We start from the raw sequence: 8,225 nt of genomic DNA on the forward strand, positions 1-8,225 counted from the left end.
CCCACCCCCGCCAAATCAATAAAGAAGACAACCCAGTTACAAACTGGACAAAAACTTAAACTTTTGCAAAAGATCTCCAAATGTCCAATAAATCTATGAAGAGGTTTTCAACAACAGTTTTCACTGGGATTTGCAATTTAAATCCACAATGAGATATCACTACACACTCCTCCAGAATGGCTAAACTTTAGGACTGACGCTATCAAGGACAGTGATGATGTAGAGCAAGTAGAACTTTCGCACATTACCGGTGGAAGTGTAAATTCATCCACCTAGAATTAGAAAACCATTTAGGGGTATCTGTTAAAGTTAACCATATTACTCAGCAATTATACTTCTAGATATCCTATCCAAGGCCTATGAGTGTCTGTGTTACCAAAAGACGTGCAAGAATGTTCACGATAGTTTTCATAATGGCCAAAAATTGATCAATAGGAGGTTTATAAACAAATTGTAGTATAATTATACAATGGAATATTATATAGCAATTAAAAAGAATAAATTCGGGGCGCCTGGGTGGCTCAGTCGGTTAAGCGTCCGACTTCGGCTCAGGTCACGATCTCACTGTCCGTGAGTTTGAGCCCCGCGTCGGGCTCTGTGCTGACTGCTCAGAACCTGGAGCCTGTTTCAGATTCTGTGTCTCCCTCTCTCTCTGACCCTCCCCCGTTCATGCTCTGTCTCTCCCTGTCTCAAAAATAAATAAAACGTTGAAAAAAATTTAAAAAAAAGAATAAATTCAACAGCAAATATAAATCTCAAAAACATCATGTTGAATGAAGCCAAAACCAAACAGTATATACTGGATGAACAGTATGATTCTGTTTATAGAAGCCCAAGAATAGGCAACTAATTTATCATGATAGGAGTAGTAATTCTATTCAAAACAGTGTTTTTATTAAGGAATGAGAGAGAATTTTTTTTTTTGTACTGAGAAGGGGAATGAGGAAATCTGGTGTAATGAAAATATTGTTTTGATTGAGACGGTAGATACACATTGCATAAAAATGGTAAAATACAAGTAATATGTATGTGCCCAATTTCACATGTTGGGCAGTTTCCTCTCCTCACTCAGGGAGAAATTGGAGACTTTTTCTTTGGAGAATACAAAACAGAAGATCTCTGTATTCAGGGGCACCAAGTACAGATGAGGGAGGGACGCCATACCAAAAATTGGGGGATTAGTAATCCTATGCATGCCAAATGCTGGCTCACCCCACTCTAGGTTCTTGTCCTCACTATGTTTCCTGAACTGAAAATTTACCTTCATGTCTCATTAGCCAGAGTTGTATCATACACTCAAGCATAAGCTAATAAACAAGCTAGGGAATGTGCAGGATTGTTGTGGGAAGGACTCCCAAGAAGTCAGGACAACCTTGATGGTGTCATCACCATCATCATTATCATCTTACCATACAGACTTGTCTGAATTGCCTATTGGACCAAAATTACACGAGTATTCCTGCAGCCATTATCCTGAGTACCTTCTCCAAACTGACAGAATTCTAGGTTAGCTCATGGAACAGCCACTGCAGGGACCAGGGCCTCCAGCCACCTCCAACATACTGCTTCCTTTGTTCAGGATCCAAATTCCCAGAAGATTGCTTCTGATTTGGCTGAGCCTGAGTAGCATGCCAATACCCTGTTTTACAGGAGGAGGTAGCATCTGGCCACTTTGGCTTCCTTGGTGAAAATTGGGCACTACCTCCTTGACTCCTCACAATGACAATTTCCCATCCAAGGAGGATGGTGTTCAGATGCTGTATAACTCCAAACAAATATTCATAACAGCAAAAAGTCATGAAATGGCTTTAACAAATCTTGAGCTAAAAATCTAATACAATTTCCCATTATTTATCCTTGAATTTCCCTGATGCCTCTTTGACTGGACAGTCTCATGTCTTTCTCTGCTCCAGTAGCACAGAGCTGTGAATCTCCTTGTGGTGATTCAATACACAGATTGTTCCCAGTTTCTAAGAGTTCACAACCTCCCCCCACTCACCTGTCTTCTCTGGTACAAAGGACTGGTGTGTGATTTTGACTGTCTCTGCTGTAAGTTCTATCCCTTCAATCAATGGTCTCTGTTTAGCAAAGACTCAGTATAGCGGTTTGCATGTGTGTATAACAGAAAACAGGTTTGAACAGTTTTCCCCTTTAACAAAATCTCACTAGAGTACTGTATGCTTTTGGATGTGGGGACCAATTCCTGCTGGAAAATATTGCAATATTAATTTGCAGTGAATGATTAACATTGCCAAGCCAACTCCTTAATATTTCATAAAACAAAGTTTGTTTTGAATCCCCCTAAAAATCGGTGTTTCTTATTCTTGCAGGTCTCAGCAGCCCAACTTGTTTTGCATATGGTTGCATGTTTAATTAGTGGCCCTTCTGTAAGTGTCTGCAATTAGCACTGTGATGATTTATAAAATAACTCCTTTAAAGCTCCATTTAGCTAGCAGAACTGCACAATCAGGCATAATTAATTCATCATTAATAAATCATGGCTGATTAACTAATCTGTTTATTACCAACACATTACTGAACAGCTCCCACCTGAGCACAGCTAATTTTTCTATGCTGAACAAAACTGGAAGCTAATAAAAATCACCACCACCACAGCCCCTCCCAGACTGCACTAAGCAGCAAGTATATTGGTATGGTCAGAGATTTTGAAGCAATATACATTTAAAAGTGATGCAATCAAGTTGTATAGGCAGTTATGGCTTTGGAGAGAAGAAAGCAGTGGCTAAATGTGGAAGTCTGAAGACCAGTGATTCTCAAACTTCAGTATACACAAGAATCACCTGGAGGGATTGTTAAAAACCAGATTTCTCGTCCCCACCTGCAAAGCTTCTGATTCAGTAGGTCTGGGATGGGGGCTGAGAATTTGCTTTTCTAACAAGTGCACCCAGGTGATGCAGATGCTGCTTGTCCAGGGAGCACACTTGGAGAACCACACTTCTACTCTTTCTCAGATTCTGGGAATGACTCACAACTGCCATAAGTCTCAATTCCTTTCTATAGATTTTAATAGTTTAAAGCAACAACAATAACAATAGCTTTCCATATTACTTATCTGTCCTTGTACTCACATGCTATCTCAACTGGATTGATCATGTAAGAATTACTTTCTTTTATTTCTCTGCCCCCACAAAACCTAACAACCAAATTCTAAATGTAGAAACTCCAGACAAAATGCAGACATGCTTTGTGTATTCATCTCTGAATCTTTACTCATGCCCCCTTCTGTCTAAGCGCTGTTCTTCAATACTCCTCTGACTATGCCATAGCACTCGGTATCTATGCCATACGAAGGCCCTAATCACAGACCAGCAAGAGTGCTCATTATCTTTTCATGAAAGGATGAGCCCGGTCTCCCCAGTTACAGTCCCTGGAGAGCTCGGTAAGCTCCCTCTCTAATCTCCTTTGCAGCTTGCCCCCCAGCTCTCTAACACACCAGCTTCTAGCACAGTGTCTTATACACAGGAGACAGCAAATTGCTTTTTACCAGCCATGTCAGATTGCTGAACAGCAGATCTGACCTACAGGCTGCAAATTCAGATCCCAGCTGGGCATCTAACTTGCAGAATACATAGGAGCAACAGCAAGGGAGATTTCCACCCTGAAAAGAACTTGAAAAGAAGCAAATAAATAATCTACCCTCTGAGGGTTAAACCATAAAAAATATATAACAAAAATTTTAAAGGCAAATCATAGAAAAGAAAAATGTCAAAGCGGTGGTTCTCAACCAGGATGATGGATTTTGCCCCCCTGCCCCTACCTCGAGGATATTGGGCAATGTCTGACAACATTAAATAAATGGAATGGCTTTACTATAATCTGATCAAGGTGGAAAGACAGGGCTGGTCAGCGATGGAGACCTGGGAAAGGTTGTTCGGGGAGACAACATCAGCAAGGCCCAGCCAAGTTGGATCTAGGAGAAAGGCTGAGCTGTGCTGTGAGGCAGGTAACAGTGAACTCTTATCTCACACGTGCAGGCTAAAGTCATAGTGTCTTCCTAAAATACTGTAAAAAAAAAATCATAAGACAGGAAATAGACACATTACCTGTACATTCAATAACATTAAGTAATTTTTTTCTGTTTTTTTTTTTAATGCTGTAATGGTTTTCTATTGCCATGTAACTATTACCATAAATTTAGTGGCTTAAAACAACACGTTTGTTGTTTCACTTTCTGTGGGTCAGGAGTCCAGGCATGGTTTAGCTGGGTTCTCTGCAAGGCTGATATCAAGGTGTTAGGAAGGGCTGGGTTCTCCACCTCATGGTCACTCAACTGAGCTGAAAGATCTGCTTCCAGGCCACTCAGGTTGTTGGCAGAATTCAGCTCCTTGCTGTTGTAGGACAGAGGGCTTCACTCTGGTCCTGGCTGTTGGCTACAGGCTGTCCTCAGCTTCCAGAGGTTTCCCCACCATGGTACCTTGCTTCCTCCAAGCCAGCAAGGGAGAAAGAGATTCCAGCAAGACTGGCACGACAGCCTTATATAAGTAATATAACCATGGAATCATGTACATGTAATCACATATATCCCAAAGTATCTTTGTCATACTTCCTTGGTTAGAAGCAAGTCATACTCAAAGGGAAGTGATTATACAAGGGCATGAACACACGGACACAGGAATCATGGGGTCACCTTAAGAGTCTGTGTACCATAGCATTGATACTGGTATTGAAGTAACTTTTTTTTTAGTTTTATTTATTTTTGAGAGAGAAAGAAAGACAGAGTGGGGGAGGGGCAGAGAGAGAGGGAGACAGAGAATCTGAGGCAGGCTCTGTGCTGTCAGCACGAGATCATAACCTGAGCTGAAGTCACAGCTCAGACACTTAACCAACTGAGCCACCCAGGTCCCCCAGAAATGAGATTTAATTTTAAATATACCATTTAAACTGTGAACCCCCCCCCCAATTTTTTTTTAATTTACATCCAAGTTACTTAGCGTATAGTGCAACAATGATTTCAGGGGTAGATTCCTTAATGCCCCTTACTCATTTAGCCCATCTCCCCTCCCACAACCCCTCCAGTAACCCTCTGTTTGTTCTCCATATTTAAGAGTCTCTTGTTTTGTCCCCCTCCCTGTTTTTATATTATTTTTGCTTCCCTTCCCTGTGTTCATCTGTTCTGTGTCTGAAAGTCCTCATATGAGTGAAGTCATATGATATTTGTCTTTCTCTGACTAATTTCGCTTAGCATAATACCCTCTAGTTCCATCCATGTAGTTGCAAATGGCAAGAGTTCATTCTTTCTGATTGCCGAGTAATATTCCATTGTATATATATACCACATCTTCTTTATCCATTCATCCATCAATAGGCATTTGGGCTCTTTCCATACTTTGGCTATTGTTGATAGTGCTGCTATAAACACTGGGGTGCCCCTTCAAAACAGCACACCTGTATCCCTTGGATAAATACCTAGTAGTGCAGTTGCTCAGTCATAAGGTAGTTCTATTTTTAATTTTTTGAGGTACCTCCATACTCTTTTCCAAAGTGGCTGCACCAGTTTGCATTCCCACCAGCAGTGCAAAAGAGATCCTCTTTCTCCGCATCCTTGCCAACATCTGTTGTTGCCTGAGTTGTTAATGTTAGCCATTGCCATTCTGACAGGTGTGAGGTGTTATCTCATTGTGGTTTTGATTTTTATTTTCCCCTGATGATGAGTGATGTTGAGCATTTTTTCATGTGTTGGCCATCTGGATGTCTTCCTTGGAGACATTTTGCCTGTTTTGTTCATGTCTTTTGCCCATTTCTTCACTGGATTATTTGGTTTGGGGGTATTGAGTTTGCTAAGTTCTTTATAGACTTTGGATACTTTATCTGACATGTCATTTGCAAATATCTCCTCCAATTCCATTGGTTGCCTTTTAGTTTTGCTGATTGTTTCCTTCTCTGTGCAGAAGCTTTTTATTTTGAGGAGGTCCCAATAGTTCATTTTTGCTTTTGTTTCCCTTGCCTCCAGAGATGTGTTGAGTAAGAAGTTGCTGTGGCCAAGATGAAAGAGGTTTTTGCCTGCTTTCTCCTTGAGGATTTTGATGGCTTCCTGTCTTACATTTAGGTCTTTCATCCATTTTGAGTTTATTTTTGTGTATGGTGTAAGAAAGTGGTCCAGATTCATTTTTCTGCATGTCGCTGTCCAGTTTTCCCAGCACCACTTGCTGAAGAGACTGTCTTTATTACACTGAATATTTTTTCCTGCTTTGTCAAAGATTAGTTGGCCATATGTTTGTGGGTCCATTTCTGGGTTCTCTATTCTGTTCCATTCATCTGAGTGTTCTTGTGCCAGTACCATACTGTCTTGATGATTACAGCTTTGTAGTACAGCTTGAAGTCTGGAATTGTGATGCCTCCTGCTTTGGTTTTCTTTTTCAAGATTGCTTTAGCTACTCAGGGTCTTTTCTGGTTCCATACAAATTTTAGGATTGTTTGTTCTAGCTCTGTGAAGAATGCTGGTGTTATTTTGATAGGGAGAAGTAACTTTCTGTTTTTTAATTGAAGTATCATTGACATGATTACTTTCTTTTTTAAGAGTCCCTATATTTTAGAGCTAAATTCAGAAATATTTACCAATGAATGTATATGACGTCTGTCTGGAGTTTGCTTCAAAATAATCCAGAGGGGGAGGAGAAGTAAGTGGAGGCATAAGTAATTGGCCATGAGTGGGAAATTGTTGAACCTGGGTGATAGGTTCATAGGAGCTCATTATATATTCTCTCTACTTTTCTTATATGTTTGAAATTTTTAGAATAAAATTAAAAATAAATAAAAAGACAGCATGTGTATCTATTGCTACAAAACTAATTACCTCACAACCTAGTAATTTAAAAGAAACATTTATTATCTAAGTTTCTGTAGGTCAGAAATCTGGCACAGCTTATGCTGGTGTGTCTGGTTCAGGGTCTCACAAGGCTGCAGAACTACAGGTATCCCAGTCTTGAGGGGTTGGAGGATCTGCTTCCAAGCTCATTCGTGTGGCTGTCGATCAGCCGCTCCTTATGGCAGTTCACAAGGGGCAGCTGGCTTCCCACAGAGCAAGTGATGAGAAACACACACACACACACACACACACACACACCCCTACCAAAACAGAAAATGCAGTCTTTAATAATATAATCTCAGGAGTGATATACCATCACTTCTGAATATTCTATTCGTCACACAGACCAATCCTAGTGAAATGTGGGAGCGGACTGCACAAGAGTCTGAATAGCAGAAGGTGGGATCATTGACAGCCATTTTGGAGGCAGGCTACCATACATGGTGCATAAGGCAAAAACGGAGTGCTGTCCAAATTATTCTTGAAAATCCTGTAAATAACCTATAAAGCATAGAAGACAGATATACCAGTGCACAAGCCCAATACTGCCAGTTTTTCCTCTAGTGCTGGAACACTTCACTGTTTTGTTGAGTGCCAGATAAAGTTGTTGGCTTGAATTAGGGACCATGGGCATTCCAAAAATAAATATACTTAAACCCTAAAATCACATTTGGCCATGCCATGAGCATGTATAATTAAATTCAAGTAAATTAAATGCATTATGATGGGATTCTAATGCATTGTTAGAGTGGGAAAGCTTTTGTCTTGGTGACATCTGCCATTTAGGTCCGTTTTGCTGACTCTCTTTGTTTCAGCTCCGCAGTAATAAAGCAGCTGTCTGATTAAAATTTGGCTTCCCAGGGGCGCCTGAGTGGCTCAGTCCATTAGGCATCCGACTTCGGCTTAGGTCATGATCTCAAGGTTTGTGAGTTCGAGCCCCATGTTGGGCTCTGTGCTGACAGCTCAGAGCCTGGAGCCTGCTTTGGATTCTCTGTCTCCTTCTCTCTCTGCCCCTACCCCACTTGTGCTCTGTCTCTCTCTGTCTCTCAAAAATAAATAAATGTAAAAAAAATTTTTTAATAAAATTTGGCTTCCCAAACATATATGCAAATGCTGAAAAAAATGCTCTGCTCTAATCCATTCCATGATTATTACATTTCTCATTATAATATTAAAAATTGGTATTCTGGCTTTATACATCAGTCTCTATGCACTAGGTAAATGTGAGTCTGCATCTGAAAGATAGATTCACTCTTGGTACATTTACATAATAGGCTTCTGAGCTTGCACCCCTGTGCCCCTGGACTATGATGAATTTACCCTAGTAATGCCACTCTAGGGGGTACCATCTGAGTGACCTAAAAATCTTCCCCAGGTGTGGCAGCTATATTCACCATAC

This window comes from Leopardus geoffroyi, chromosome D2 (assembly GCF_018350155.1).
Source record: "Leopardus geoffroyi isolate Oge1 chromosome D2, O.geoffroyi_Oge1_pat1.0, whole genome shotgun sequence".
Classification (NCBI taxonomy): Eukaryota; Metazoa; Chordata; class Mammalia; order Carnivora; family Felidae; genus Leopardus; species Leopardus geoffroyi.